The sequence below is a fragment of the Planococcus citri genome, chromosome 5 (genome assembly GCF_950023065.1).
Source record: "Planococcus citri chromosome 5, ihPlaCitr1.1, whole genome shotgun sequence".
Classification (NCBI taxonomy): Eukaryota; Metazoa; Arthropoda; class Insecta; order Hemiptera; family Pseudococcidae; genus Planococcus; species Planococcus citri.
The window spans coordinates 8518744-8534570 of NC_088681.1; the positions used below are offsets into that span (position 1 = coordinate 8518744).

General features: G+C 35.8%; 1 protein-coding gene across 2 annotated transcripts in view; it reads right to left on the minus strand.

Annotated features, from left to right (window-relative positions):
• Positions 1 to 15827, minus strand: part of Gycalpha99B (guanylate cyclase 1 soluble subunit alpha 2) — a 671156-nt gene that overhangs the window by 509807 nt on the left and 145522 nt on the right. The gene's annotated exons all lie outside the window — the stretch shown is intronic.

Genomic DNA, 15827 nt, shown 5'->3' on the forward strand with positions numbered 1-15827 from the left:
TACCTGAGTGGGCCGAGTGAATCGTTCTTGAACGAATCATTCACAATTTTCATTTTTTGAATCTTCGATTTTTTTCTCTGACTGTATATCATCTCCTTTCATTTCCAAGCGAATCAGTCGTTCTTGAATGATTCATCATATGTGAGCAAATCGTTCGCGAACGAATCGAGTCTGAATTTCGATAATGGGAAAGAAACTGATGACTGATGAGTATCATCATTTCATCGAAAGCTAATTTGGTTTCTCAGTGATTCATTCGTTCGTGAACGATTTTCGTCTGAGTGAATCGTTGTTGAACGTGAATCATTCAAAATCTTTATTGATAAATTGAGAAAGGTTTCATTTTTGTTTGGTTGTGTAACTTTTACATAATTTTATTTCCAAGTGATTCAGTCGTTCTCGAACGATATTTTTCTTCTGAGCAAATCGTTCGCGAACGAATCATTCGCGATTTTTTAAATATGTCATATTTTCTCTGATCGCATATCATCTCATTTCATTTCAAAACGATTCAGTCGTTCTTGAATGATTCATCGACAGTGAGCAAGTCGTTCGCGAATGAATCGAGTCAAACTTTGATTAGTGGGTTGGAAACTGTTGAGTATTGTCATTTCATCAGCAGTTAATTTGATTTCTCAGTGATTCATTCTTTCACGAACGATTTCCATCTGAGCGAGTCGTTCTTGAACGATTCATTTACAGTTTTCATTGATGATTTATTAAATGTTCCGTTGATCAAATGATCATGTCGTGTAGCCATAATCTGATTTTATTTCCGAATGATTCATCTGATTGAAACTGCCGAAGTGCCGAGTTTCATCGTGTCATCTACATACGACCAATATGACTTTTCACTGATTCATTCGTTCACGAACGAATTATTCATGATTTTCACTGATAAATTGAGATGTTTCATTTTTGGTCATGACGTAGGTAAATGATCTGATTCTGATTCATTCATCATGTGATTCAGTCGTTCTCGAATTATTCATTGTTTCCAAGCCACTCGTTCACCTGAATAAGACAATCCACTCCAATTTTCGCAGGATTTGATTTAGTAGTGATTCAGTCGTTCTCGAATGATTTGTATTGCAAAAGTCCAATTTTGAGTCATCCTTCTTCTCTGTATTTAATTTTGAGAGATTCAGTGTTGATTTCGAATGATTTGTCCTTTCTGAGCAAATCGTTCGCGAACGAATCATCCTCAATTCCTGATCCTGGATTATTTTGAAGAAGTCAGTTCTTGGCACATCTTGTTCTACAGGATTTTATATGGGCGAGGTTTTTAGTTGTTCAGCTGCTCTCGAATGAATTGTAGATTAGGAGCAAATCATTCGCGAACGAATTGAGTCTACTTTTGTAGGTATTCAACATATCCATTTTTTAAATTTTTTCTCATTTTAGAAAAATTTTCATGCCAATTTTATCAATTACAAAATACAGAATTTTGATTGGTTCAGATTAATGCAATCTAATAATCAGCTTTTCATAAAGCGTTACCTACCTCATCATTCCTACGAAGAACGTTTTGAACTTTTGATGAGATAAAAATTCGGTACTTTAGCTTGTATAATGATGACCTAGGCAAATTTCGAAAGTAAAAACTGATATTTCGCGGAGTAAAACGAGAGAATAAGGAAGCAAGAGGCACGAGGCACAGTAAGAAAAAAAATCCTACACCGAGCGAGGTGCTCTTTATGGCGAAATAATCTTATAAGGATATAGGTTATTTGAAAAATAATATTACAAAAGGAAAGATAAAATTTATAGCATCAATATGGTCCACCGAGGTAGCCTTTTTTTCCTGCCTCTTTTTGCTCTATTTTTTCCTCGCTAAAAGAATAGTAATTTTCCATTTACTTATAAAAGTCCAGTTAGCAAAATATTTGAAAAATGATTCGGTATTCGGAATCGCACGCTTCGTACCCAAAACACCATCCATCCTTTGGCCTTTTTTTGTGTGTGTATTTCCAAAAAAAAAAGGAAAAGGGTATACGAGTATTTTTTTTGCGGTAGAATGTTGAAGATTTAACCTCGTATGTTTTTTGCGGGGATAAGGGTGCTTCGATCGGTGCGGATATAGCATTACGAAAGACAAATCTCTTTTAGTGCTTCAACGTTCTCGAGCTGTGCAAAATAAAAAGACGAGAAGAGAGCGAACGATGAACAAAAAAAAAAAAAAAACGAACCTTTCAAGCTTTTCGACAGTAAGTTTTTTAAAAACTTTAGTTATTTTTCTTTGGGAATTGAATTTTTTAAAAGGATGTCTTCTCGTTAACGACTAATCAATAAAATGACAATAGAATAAATCTATGAAATGTCGTTTTAATTTTCATCAATATAAAGCCGTAACGGTCGCCGCTCGCCCAAAGAGAAAAGAAATTGATACTAATCAAAATAATTAATATAATGGCGCTTGCTTCTTCTTTATTTTCCTTTCCTTGCCTTTTTGTAAAAGCGAAGCCTTTTTTTTCTTGCTTTCTTTTTTCGTACTTCCTCTTGGCCTTTTTTTTTTATTTTCCACGTCCTGTGTCTACTTTACGTTTTATAATACTCGAATACGACTATAATTCTTTCTTTCTTTCAACGTGGAAAAAGTTTTAACAAGAGAAGCCGTATCGAACGGTAAAAATTAATTTTCAACGATGCTTTTCAGTACCTACGTGTGCTGCGACGATTATACTTTTACCTACCTACTGCTACGTTGAATTTAAAAAGAAATTTGTGCATATTAAAAAACAGCTTACCGCGTTAAATCTTATATCGTTGTGTATCTTCGTGTACTTCGTGTACCTACAACCTTCCTTACCAATGTATAATATACGTGAGGTAAATAATTGCTGTAGCGAAGAAAAAAAAGTTGCAAGGGAGAAAAAAAATCAAAGCTTGAAAAGCGAAGCGAGCTTTTATGCATTTGCAACGACGACGAACGTTGATTTTTTTATTAGAAAATTAATGAAAGTTATACCGCTCGCTGCAGCGGTGAAATGGATGCTCGACGCTGCCGAAGAAGATGCTCGGAGAATTTTTTATGTCTCAGTTCGGTGTATTTATTGCGGGATTATTTCAGTAAGCGAAAAGGTCGTGATTTCGCAAAGAGAAATACAACTACGAGTAGAGTGAGAGGATGAAAAAAAAAGTCATCGTAGGTGGTTTCGTAATGCTCGTAACGCGACGAGAATTTTTTTTCCGCTTTGAAATACCTACCGTATTTTTGTGGTTGAGATTTTTATACTTGAGCGATGCATTCGTGGTAATAATAATTGGTGGTGTGATTTTGTGCTTTTGTGGTGTAATTATATGTAGAGCGAGAGTTTCGGGGGTTTTGTGTTCTCTTTGATATTATTGGTAGGTGAAAGTTTGGTAGCAGGGTGAGGAGAGAACATTGTTCAGCTGATTCGTGTCTCCAAAATAGAGCCTGGGATGATGAAATGCTCTCAGGTGGCAGGAATGACTCGAAAAGTTGCTCGATGTATTCTCCTCCAGCCAATCCCAAAATCCATAGTCTCACATCACATCTTACAAAAGTTTAGTTTTCTGCACATCGAAGAGCTCAAAATGAAACAAAAATCTCTGAAATTTGACCATTTTGTCGATTGCTGAGAAATTTTCGTTCATCATCTACACTTGAAGAAGATTCGTTCGCGAACAAGACAAAAAAACAAAAGTATTTCTCAATAAGATCAATGAAAATTTCAAACGATTCGTTTGCGAACGATTTTCTCAGAGGAGAAAAACCGCTCATCAAAACATGGGCTCGATTCGTTCGCGAACGAATTAAGGTTTCTTAATCTATTCATAAAAATTCAGAATTATTCGTTCGCGAACGATTTGCTCACAGCAAAAAAATCGTTCGCGAACGAACGAATCACTGAAATATGACACTGCTTGCTTTTAAATCAAATCAGATAGACATGACAGAACAAAGAACGAAATATTTTTCGATTCTATGAATCTACGCTATAAAAATGTTGAATGATTCGTTCGTGAACGCTTTGCTCGTAGAAAGAAAAATCATTCATGAAAGAAGGAATCACTGGAAAATCGAACTAGTTATAAATGATAATGACGAAACTCAGTAGTTTCAACCCTAACCCAAAAATATGGGTTCGATTCGTTCGCGAACGATTTGCTCAAAAATCATGAATCATTCAAGAACGACTGAATCATTTTAAAATCGAATCGGATAGTGGACGAAGGACGAAAAACGAAAAGTTTCTTAATCTATTCATAAAAATTCAGAATTTTTCGTTCGCGAACGATTTTTTTGCTCTGAGCAAATCGTTCGCGAACGAACGAATCACCGAATAATCTAACTGATTGCTTTTAAATCAAATAAGATGATGCATGACAGGACGAAAAACGAAATATTTTTCAGTTCTATGAACCTACGTTATAAAAATTTTGAATGATTCGTTCGTGAACGATTCGCTCGTAGAAGAAAAATCATTCATGAACGAATAAGAAAGAAATTACTGGAAAATCGAACTAGTTATAGATAATATGACGAAACTCAGCAGTTTCAATCCTATCACAAAAATCTGGGTTCGATTCGTTCGCGAACGATTTGCTCAAAAATCATGAATCCGTCAAGAACGACTGAATCATTTTTAAATCGAATCAGATAGTGGACGAAGGACGAAAAACGAAAGGTTTCTTAAGCTATTCATAAAATTTCAGAATTATATATCACACTGCTTGCTTTTCAGTCAAATCAGATAGACATGACAGGATGAAGAACGAAATATTTTTCGATTCTATGAACCTACATGATAAAACTTTTGAATGATTCGTTTGTGAACGATTTGCTCATACGAGAAAAATCATTCACGAACGAAGGAATCACTGAAAAATCGAACTAGTTATTTAGATGACATGACGAAACTCAGCAGTTTCAATCCTATCACAAAAATTTGGGTTCGATTCGTTCGCGAACGATTTGCTAAAAAATTATGAATCATTCGAGAACGACTGAATTGCTTGGAATTCAAATCATATGATGCACGACAGCACGAGAAACGGGACGATTCGTAATCTACCTACTTTTGAAAAGTTCGACCGATTCGTTCGCGAACGACTTGCTCATAGCAGAGAAATCGTTCGCGAACGAATGAATCACTGAAAAATTCAATTAGTAATGGACGAGAGGGCATACCTAACTCGACAGTTTCAATCCGGTTATTAAAACCAACCGTGCTCAATTCGTACGCGAACGATTTGTTCGGAAACGACGAATCGTTCAAGAACGACTGAATCACTCTCGATTAAAATTATATGAAAATACAACAGGACAAAAACGTAACAATTTTTACCTATAGATATATGAAAATTTCGAATGATTCGTTTGAGAACGATTTGTTCAGAGGAATAAAATCGTTCGCGAACGATTTTCTCCGAAGTAACGAATCATTCGAGAACAACTGAATTTGAAAATAACCCAACTTAACCAAACGAAACATTTCGTCAAATTTTTCCATAAAACATGCACCATTTGTTCGCGAACGAATGAATCACCGAGTAGTATTAAAATCAATTTAGTTTAGATAACATCGACAAAACTCGACAGTTTCGATCTCATCATCATAACTTGGACTCGATTCGTTCGCGAACGATTTTCTCAAAATCGACAAATCGTTCGTGAACGACTAAAACACTGCTAACGAGCCAAATCCAATGAAAAAAACCGTATAGCGAAATTTGATCTTTTCGACTCCATCAGTAAAACTCGCACCTCTAGTTGATTCGTTCGCGAACGATTCGCTCAAAAACGATGAATTATTCCAGATCGATTAAATGATCACTCGGAAATCAAATCGAACTCTACGAAACATTCTTCAATTTGCGCCAATAAAAACTGTATGATTCGTTTGCGAACGATTTGCTCAGAGAAGAAAAATCGTTTGCGAACGAAAGGATCACTAAACAATTAAATGCGTCGAGTAGATAACACAATAAAACTGGACAGTTTTAATCTTATCATCAAAACTCGAACTCGATTCGTTCGCGAACGATTTGCTCAGAATCGACGAATCATTCGAGAATGATAACTGAATCATTTCTTTAAATCTAGTAAAAGAATAAAAAACATGAAAAAATTTGAATCCATCTGTAATCAACTCGTAGTTCTCGTTTCTAGTTTATTTGTTCGCGAACGATTCGCTCCAACACAATGAATCATTCGAGAACGACTGACTCCCTTGAAAATCAAATCAAATAGTACACGATAAGACTAAACAAAATATTTTTCAATTTGTCAATGAATATCGTGAATGATTCGTTCGAGAACGATTCGCTCGAAATCGAGAAATCGTTCGCAAACGATTTGCTCAGAATCGACGAATCATTCAAGAACGATAACTGAATCATTTCTTTAAATCTAGTGAAAGAATAAAAAACATGAAAAAATTTGAATCCATCTAATCAACTCGTACTTAGTGGATTTGTTCGCGAACGATTCGCTCCAAAACAATGAATCATTCGAGAACCACTGACTCCCTTGGAAATTAAATCAAATATTACACGATAAGACTAAACAAAATATTTTTCAATTTGTCAGTGAATATCGTGAATGATCCGTTCGCGAACGATTCGTTCAGAGAAGAAAAGTCGTTCGCGAACGATTTGCTCAGAATCAAAAAATCGTTCGAGAACGATTTGCTCAGAATATAAAAACCGTTCAAGAACGATAACTGAATCACTTTAAATCTAGTGAAAGAAAACATGGTCAAATTTGATGATTCGTTCAAGAACGATTCATTCTGAGAAAAAAAGTCGTTCGCGAACGATTTTCTCAAAAGTAATGAATCATTCGAAACCACTGAATTTGGAAATCACATCAAGACTATGTGGCAAAACGAAACAATGTTAAATTTTTTAATGAAAACTGCATATTCGTTCGCGAACGAATTGCTCAGAAGAGTAAAGTCGTTCGTGAACGTTTTACTCAGAATCGAAAAATCGTTCGAGAACGATAACTGAATCACTTTAAATTTAGTGAAAGAAAACAAGGTCAAATTTGATGATTCGTTCAAGAACGATTCATTCAGAGGAAAAAAGTCGTTCGCGAACGATTTTCTCAAAAGTAATGAATCATTCGAAAACGACTGAATTTGGAAATCACATCAAAACAATATGTGACAAAACGAAACATTGTTAAATTTTTCAATAAAAACTGCACGATTCGTTCGCGAACGAATGAATCACTGAACAATCAAAGCTACAATCTCATCATAAAAACTTGGGACTCAATTCGTTCCCGAACGATTTGCTCAGAATCAACAAATCATTCTAGAACGACTGAATCACTGCCAAGTCAAATCGTTTCGAAATTTGATCTATTCGAATCCATCAGTAAAACTCGTACCCATGTTGATTTGTTCGCGAACGATTCGCTCAAAAACAATGATTCGAGAACGATTAAATCACTCTGAAATCAAATCGAAATGAATCGATAGATCATTTTCGAAAACATTCGAACCGAACCATCCTGACTTACAAGTAATTTCGTATAACCAGACACGCGAATTATGAGATGAAAAAAATATATTAAACAACACGTGTAGTGTAGGTATAAAAATTATGAATAAAAAACGAAACATCGGACCGGAAAAGGTCAAACATAATTATCGAATAGTGAAACAAAAACAACATGTAAAGGGAGGAATTGCGCCATTTTCCGTCGCTTAGGTGAGGGAAAATTGTTCTCCTTCTACCTTTCGCTCAGTTCTCGTACGTAACCACGCTATCTAGCGGTTTAGTTCGCGTCAGTGAAGTGTTTCACGTTATCCGATCACAACTTCAGTCAACCACGGACTCACTAAGCGAGAGCTTAGTTTCCATTCAATAGATAGGTCGAGGTGCGGAGCCCTATCAGTACGTTCGATGTATGGAGCACGTACTTTCCACCTAATTATTACTGGGATATGGAATATCTTTTACGTAATAGACTATTGGATCGGATCGTGGTTACTCAAGAGATGAACTGCAGCATCTTTAAATTCTCTTCTTAGAGTCATTTATGTCAGACCTGCCCTATCCGGCATAAATGCCCTTCTTCCCTGGGTGGTGTTTTTAACACACATTTGCGACTACTTGTACTCGCTTCCTTTATTCAAATCGTAATTCTATTTACGTAATATAATCAGACTATGTACAATACAGTGCTTAATTAACAATAAAGCTAATGTAACGTTATAGTCGACCGAGTATTCATTTTATTCATATTTCTCTATATGCATAATTTATATTTCATATTATCTCCGAAGAGTAGGTATACGAGGCGGTAAATCGCCAGTGCCTATCTGTGCTTAGCACTAGGTATAGGTCTAACCAGGTTGTAAGGGTGAAGTTAGACCATGTAAGACATTAGCACCGCAGGTGCAAATAAAAGATCAATACTGTCTTTACAAACAAAAAAATAATATCCAGATTAAACGCAATAATGTAAAGGGCACAAAAAGAAAAGAATAACGCCAGCCAGGTAATTGTACGCGATGAATTATTATTATACTGGGGTCTTGCTCTCGCACAAGCAGCAACCCACCAACGCAACAGTACGAGACCTATTCGAGTCGCTGGTGCTAATCCCCAGCTTAAAGATTTACGTGAAGTGTCGCTAATTAGGAAACGATGAGTACGTGGCCTGCGAATGCGAAAACTACCCTATTAAATGTTTATAAACCAGCACCAGCAACAACAACAATCGCGAAATCCGACGTATAACGTTTCCATTTATACTTATAGCAAGCTCGACGCTCGTAGTACGAAATAACACACACAATCTACTCGCAGTCGCAGTCGTGCCAGTGTATGATGGTATTTAGACGATGAAATGAAAGGAAAAATTGCTAAACTCTCCCTGCACCATCCAAACGAAGAGCTGTTATGTATAGAACGTTTTCGGGCTGCTGTAAAATAACTCATCAACATCCGAAGAGAACTGTCAGCTGTGTGCAATCTGTTGTATGTATGTATGTGTATAGCAATGCTTACACATTGATTACTGCTGAGCTCGTAAACACGAACGAGGATTTGATGAAAAACCTATACATATATATTCTTCGGTGTACAAATTTCACGCAACTATCAACTCGCAGATGAGGAAAAAAAACTTCATCCTGTTTGCGGCTTCGATGGCGAATACCTTCTCAACAATGAGAAGAAAGTATATAACGATACTCGCGATTGTACGATAGCTTGGGAAAGCACGCGAAGAAAAAGGGGAACGAGACCAGCGTGATTTATAAATAATACAATATCGAAAACTTATTTATTTTGTTAGATGAAAAACTACCTATATAGAAAATATTGCAGCGGTTATAGACAACTCGTGTATAGTACTTTGGTAATAGACTCGCTCGCAAAGATGTCTAGATATCCTATAGGTAGGTACTCGTACATAAAGAAGCGGCCGTTTATTATTTCTTTCAGACAAGTCTCATTAAAGTTTTATACGAGCTGCCATTACCACCAGTTTTGTAACGACGAAATATGAAAAAGTATTGTTCTATTATTCGGACAGCGTGTGTTTCGTTTCGTTCATCGTCTTATACTATAATACCTTTACTTTACGTATACTATTTTTTCATTTCGCGTGTTTTTTTTTTTTTTTTTTTTTTGTTATTTTTTGCCTATCAAAACCAACGGTTATGAGAATATGATGGGAAAAGTTTTCTACACGAGATAGTCTGATTTATCGATTACCTACATAACTGCATTCGTCTTTCGAAGAAGATCGAGTGGTTTGGTGGAATTTTTAGCTTTCATATTATGAATGAAATAGTAGGTATTTAAAAATTACAAGATAGGTACCTACGAATTTATTGTCTCTGTGAATCATCAGTTCACCTACATATCTAATTGTAAAATATGTGTATCAAATTTAATCATGACATCTTCTTCGATTCACCAGTGATTCATTCATTGGCAAATGATTTTTCTCAACGTCAAATCTATTGTATTTTCAAATAAATCAGCTGGGATTTGAAAAATTTAAAGTTTGTCACCTCCTCTTTCATTTAGAGTTAATTTAGTATCTAGTGATTCAGTCGTTTTCGAACGATTTCTCAATTCTGAGCAAATCGTTCGCGAACGAATTGAGTTCAGTTTCTGATAAGAATAAAGCTGCCCAGTTTCGTCATTTCAAATAAACTTTACAATTTCGCAAGTACCTAATTCATTCATTCGAGAACGATTTTTTCTTCTCTGAGTAAATCGTTCGCGAACGGATCATTCACAATTTTTTGAGAAGGTCGGGGGCCCGCATAAGGATCTATTGCACCCCCTGCCGATCCACCGGAACAACATTCTTCTTAAAAGGAGAGTTCTAAAGAACATTTCTAGCCCTTGTCGTCAAAAAAAACATGGCCACACTCACAAAATGGCGGCCATTTTGATTGACAGCTCCCACGTAGAAAAAGTACACTGGTGTCTATTGGAAAATCAGCAGTGTTTCTTAGTAAGGAATTGCCACTAGTGATTTACTTCTCCTACTCAAAATTATGAGTGATGAATTACTGCTGATTTCTCAGTAGAGTAGCACTACTGATCCACATATGCAAATCAATGGTATTTCACTACTGTCTAGTATGCGTGTAGTAAATCACTACTGGCAATTCCTTACTAGGAAACACTACTCATTTCCAAGTGTGTGTCAGAAGTGTTTCACTACATGCTATCAGTATCAGTGGGGTGCAATAATTTTCAAAAATCAAAAAAATAGGGTTGGGGAATTTTATTTTGAATTTCCCTATCATCAATGTGATGCTCACATCATGTTTGATTTTTCCTGCCTATAACATTTATAGAAAATTCCTACACCTATACCTCACGGGGATTCGAACCGGGGACCTACGGATGTCTGACTACACAACCCTAACCACCTGACTACTAGAGCACTACAGTAGATAGGGCATTTAAAGAATATATTTGTTTGCAAACACTCAATTTCAACAGTTTGTGAATTTGAATGTCGAAACTTGAAACTATGAATAATTGGTGATGTTCTCAAGAGTGTCGAATTCATTTTTGAAAACTATTTGATCCCAAACCCAAAATGAGCTCCAAAGAGGGGGGAGGCAAAAAATTGCAAATTTTTTAAAGAAGTGCGCTGCTGATGTCAAAATTTGAAATATTAATGGCACTGAATCAACTTTTAAAGACCATTTGACCCCTAACTCCAAAATGGGCTCCAGAAAAGGGAGGTATACAAAAGTACAAAACCAAAAATTATCAAAAAAAATATATATGGGTACCAAAATCTCAAATTTATGGGTTCAGAATTCATTTTTCAAGACAATTTGACCTCAAACCCCAAAATGGGCACCAATGGGGGAGGTACAAAATTTTAAACTTTTTAAAGAAGTACATTATTGATATCAACATTTGAGTTTTCAATGGCTCAGAATCAATTTTTGAAGACCATTCAATCCCAAACCCGAAAATGGGCTCCAAAGCTTGGGAGGTACAAAAATGAAAATTTTCCAAAAAAAGTGCAATATTGGTGTGAATTGAAAATTTGGATTTTCAATGGTGTAGATCAGACTTACTTTTTGAAAATCATTTGATCGTAAACCCCAAAACAATATCCACAGCGGAGATTCAAAACCAAAAATTAAATTTTATTATATATTTGGACACAAAATGCATTTTTGAGAACGATTTGATCCCAACTTCCTAAAATGGACTCCAAAGGGGAGGTACAAAGTCGAAAATTTTCCAAAAAGATACAAAAATAGTAAGTACAATATTGGTATCAAAATTGGGATTTTCAATGCCCAGAAATAATGTTTGAAGATCATGTGACTGCAAAACCCAAAATGAGCTTCAAAAAGGTGTAAAATTGCAAATCTTCTCAAAAAAAATGTACAATATCGGTATTAAAATCTGGATTTTCAATGACACAGAATTTTTTGTTGAAGATCATTAGACCCTAAATTTGAATCTGCAATCCTTCATGTTCAAATCATATATACATAATCTGATATCTGCATAGCATTCTTCAAGACTTTTGAATTTTTTTCCTCTTCTTCCACCCTAATTGGGGTATTTTTAGTTAGCAGGGCAATTGGTTGATGACATCACTGGTAAGGTGTACGTTTGCTAGTAAACTATATTAGACCATTACTGTTCAGTAGGCAAACATGTCTGCTGAGTGGTGCATTGTGTGGTAAATAATTATTGATGTGTAGTAAAAAACTACAACACATCTACTGAGTTGTAGTAAGTAACTACTGAGCCATACTACTCTGTAGGTGAACACCATTGTTGAGTGGTTCATTGAATGGTGAAATATTACCAATGTGTAGTTAAAAACTACTAATCTACCACTGAGCTGTAGTAAATAACTACTGAACCACTACTACTGAATAGGTAAACACCACTGTTGAGTGGTGTATTGAATGGTGAAGTATTATTGAGTAGTAGTTAGAAACTACTACTTTACTACTAAGCTATAGTGAATTACTGCAGAAGTCACACTACCCTGCAGTGCAACACTACTGTCCAGTAATGAATCAAGTACTGAAAGCACTACTGATGTGGTGTGAATTACTGCTTAGCACTACTGTTAAGTAGTGAATTACCACTGCCCCCTGTAAGTTTTTTCTACGTGGGCTAGGTCACCTGAAATCGCAGAGTTCGTGTTCCAAAACAGGACTTGAAAGCAAATTTTAAACCGTACAAAAGTAGATCGAAAGAACAGGTAAAAGTTCAACACCTGTCAAAATTTCAAGTGCTAAAGCGCATTTTTCGATTTTTAATGAATTTTTGAAAATCAAATTTAGGCTAAAAATGAGGGAAAAAATCAAAATCTTACCAAAGTGAACAGGAAATCTCAACTTTAGAATACACCCTATTTTCGACCTGCCAAATCGATTGGAAACTGTTTCAGACCGTTTAGAGTAGTTCTGAAGCCTCCAGAAAATTTTTGAAACTTGAAAATCCGAGAAAATTTCATCAAAAAATGGAGTTGGAAAGCCGAAAATCATTCTGCAAACTAATTTCAATATGCTGCGAAGTTGACTGCAGGTGGACTTCAAGTCGTTTTGGAGCCTCCAGCAATTTTTTGAAAATTACTGGAGTCTCCAGCACATTTCTGAAACTTGAAATTTTCACAATATTTTATCAAATGAAGATGGACAGCCGAAATTTCCTCTGCATTCCAATTTTAGCACTATCTGAAGACGACTTCAGGTGAGTTTCAGTCATTTTGGAGTCTCCAACGACTTTTTGAAAATTCCTGGAGCCTCCAGCACATTTTTGAATCTCTTCAAACTAATTTTAATATGTTATGAAGACGACTGCAGGTAGATTTCAAGTAGATTTGAAGCCTCCAGCAACTTTTTCAAAATTACTGGAGCCTCCAGTACATTTTTGAAAGTTGGATATTATTTCTAAAAAATTTCATCAAATGCAGCTGGAAAGCCAAATACCTAATTTACTCTGCATTTCAATTGTAGCACTCTTTGAAGACGACTTCAGATGGGTTTCAGTCATTTTGGAGCCTCCAGCAACTTTTTGAAAATTACTGGAGTCTCCAGCATATTTTTGAAACTCTGCAAACTAATTTTAATATGCTATGAAGACGACTGTAGGTGAATTTCAAGTAGTTTTGAAGCTTCCAGCGACTTTTTCGAAACTACTGGAGCCTCCAGTAGATTTCTGAAACTTAAAATTTTCACAATATTTCATCAAATGAAGATGGACAGCCGAAATGTCTTCTGAATTCTAATTTTACCTCTCTCTGAAGACGACTTAAAGTGAGTTTCAGTCATTTTGGAGCCTCCAACGACTTTTTGAAAATTCCTGGAGTCTCCAGCACATTTTTGAAAATTGAAATTTTCATATAATTCCATCAAAATGAAGATGGAAAGCCAAAATTTACTCTGCTCTCCTATTTTCGCACACTATGAAGACGACTTCAGGCGGGTTTCAGTCATTTTGGAGCCTCCAGCGACTTTTCAAAAATTCCTGGAGTCTCCAGCACATTTTCGAAACTTGTAATTTTCATAAAATTTCATCAAATGAAGATGAAAAGCCGAAATTCACTCTGCTCTTCAATTTTAGCACTCTCTGGAGACGACTTCAAGTGGGTTTCAGTCATTTTGGAGCCTCCAGCGAATTTTTGAAAATTTTTGGAGATTCCAGCAGATTTTTGAAACTTTTCAAACTAATTTTAATATGCAATGAAGTCGACTGCAGGTGGATTTCAAGTAGTTTTGAAGCCTCCTGCGACTTATTCGGAATTACAGGAGCCTCCAGTAGATTTTTGAAAGTTATTATTTCTACAAAATTTTATCGAATGCAGCTGGAAAACCAATTAATTCACTTTGAATTCCAATTGTAGCACTCTTTGAAGACGACTTCAGATGGGTTTCAGTTATTTTGGAGCCTCCAGCGACTATTTGAAAATGACTGGAGTCTCCAGCAAATTTTTGAAACTCTGAAAACTAATTTTAATATGCTATGAAGACGACTGTATGTGGATTTAAAGTAGTTTTGGAGCTTCCAGCGACTTTTCGAAAGTTACTGGAGCCTCTCCAGTAGATTTCTGAAACTTGAAATTTTCACAATATTTCACAAAATGAAGATGGACATCCGAAATTTCCTCTGCATTCCAATTTTAGCACTCTCTGAAGACGACTTCAGGTAAGTTTCAGTCATTTTGGAGCCTCCAGCGACTTTTTTAAAATTCCTGGAGTCTCCAGCACATTTTTGAAAATTTAAATGTTCATAAAATTTCATCAAATGAAGATGGAAAGCCGACATTTACTCTGCTCTCCAATTTTAGCCCACTCTGAAGACGACTTCAGGTGGGTTTCAGTCATTTTGGAGCCTCCAGCGACTTTTTGAAAATTACTGGAGTCTCCAGCAGGTTTTTGTAACGCTGCAAACTAATTTTAATATGTTATGAAGACGACTGCAGGTAGATTTCAAGTAGTTTTGAAGCCTCCAGTGACTTTTTCGAAATTACTGGAGCCTCCAGTAGATTTTTGAAACTGAAATCTGAACAAAATTTCATCAAATACGTTCCAAAATTATACTAGTGTTGAAATAAATTTTCAATGAGAACAAAACGAACATTTATTTGCAAAAATAGATGCCTTCGGAGTAGTATGGTTCAGTCTCCCTTCCCCCTCCTCCAGCTACACGGCTTTTGGAGATGATTAATTGTACTAAAAAGGCACAGAATTTTTTCGATAGAAAATTTAATTCAATGCAGATCAATTTTGTACGCAACTACTTTCCACATAAAATGCATTCTTCGTGAGACACAAATGCGAAAAACATTGATCATCGTATTTACGGCAAACTGGTTATGCAATTTTATTAACATCTCCTTTGGAAACGTCCAAGTTCACAGGAATTCGATCTAAATGAAGTCTGGCGCAATTTCACTCTAGTTTTTCGACAGTTTCTTTTTCTCCAGATGATCTAGTGAAATAATTACTACAATTTCCATTCTGACCCTTCTAAGAGAACTGCGGGGGGGGGGGGGTTTCATTAATGATTATTTTTTGCGAAATTGTCAAACCTTACGGAATTTGAAAATTCGAAAAAATTACATTATAGACTACTTCACTTTACATTTTATTTTCAACAATTCGATTTTCAAAATAGAATTTTGACTCCCCTGAGGGTTCAAAAAGCCCCAAAATTTGGTCAAAACTCCAAAAAATCCTAAATCTTGAGTAGCATATCGATTGTTACTAATTCGAAGGTGCTGATTTCGAATATCGAATTATTTTCCAGATACAACGCCTTGATGTGCTCCTGCAGTCTCATGACAAAAATTTCAAGGAGAGGTAACCTATCGGATGACCCTCATA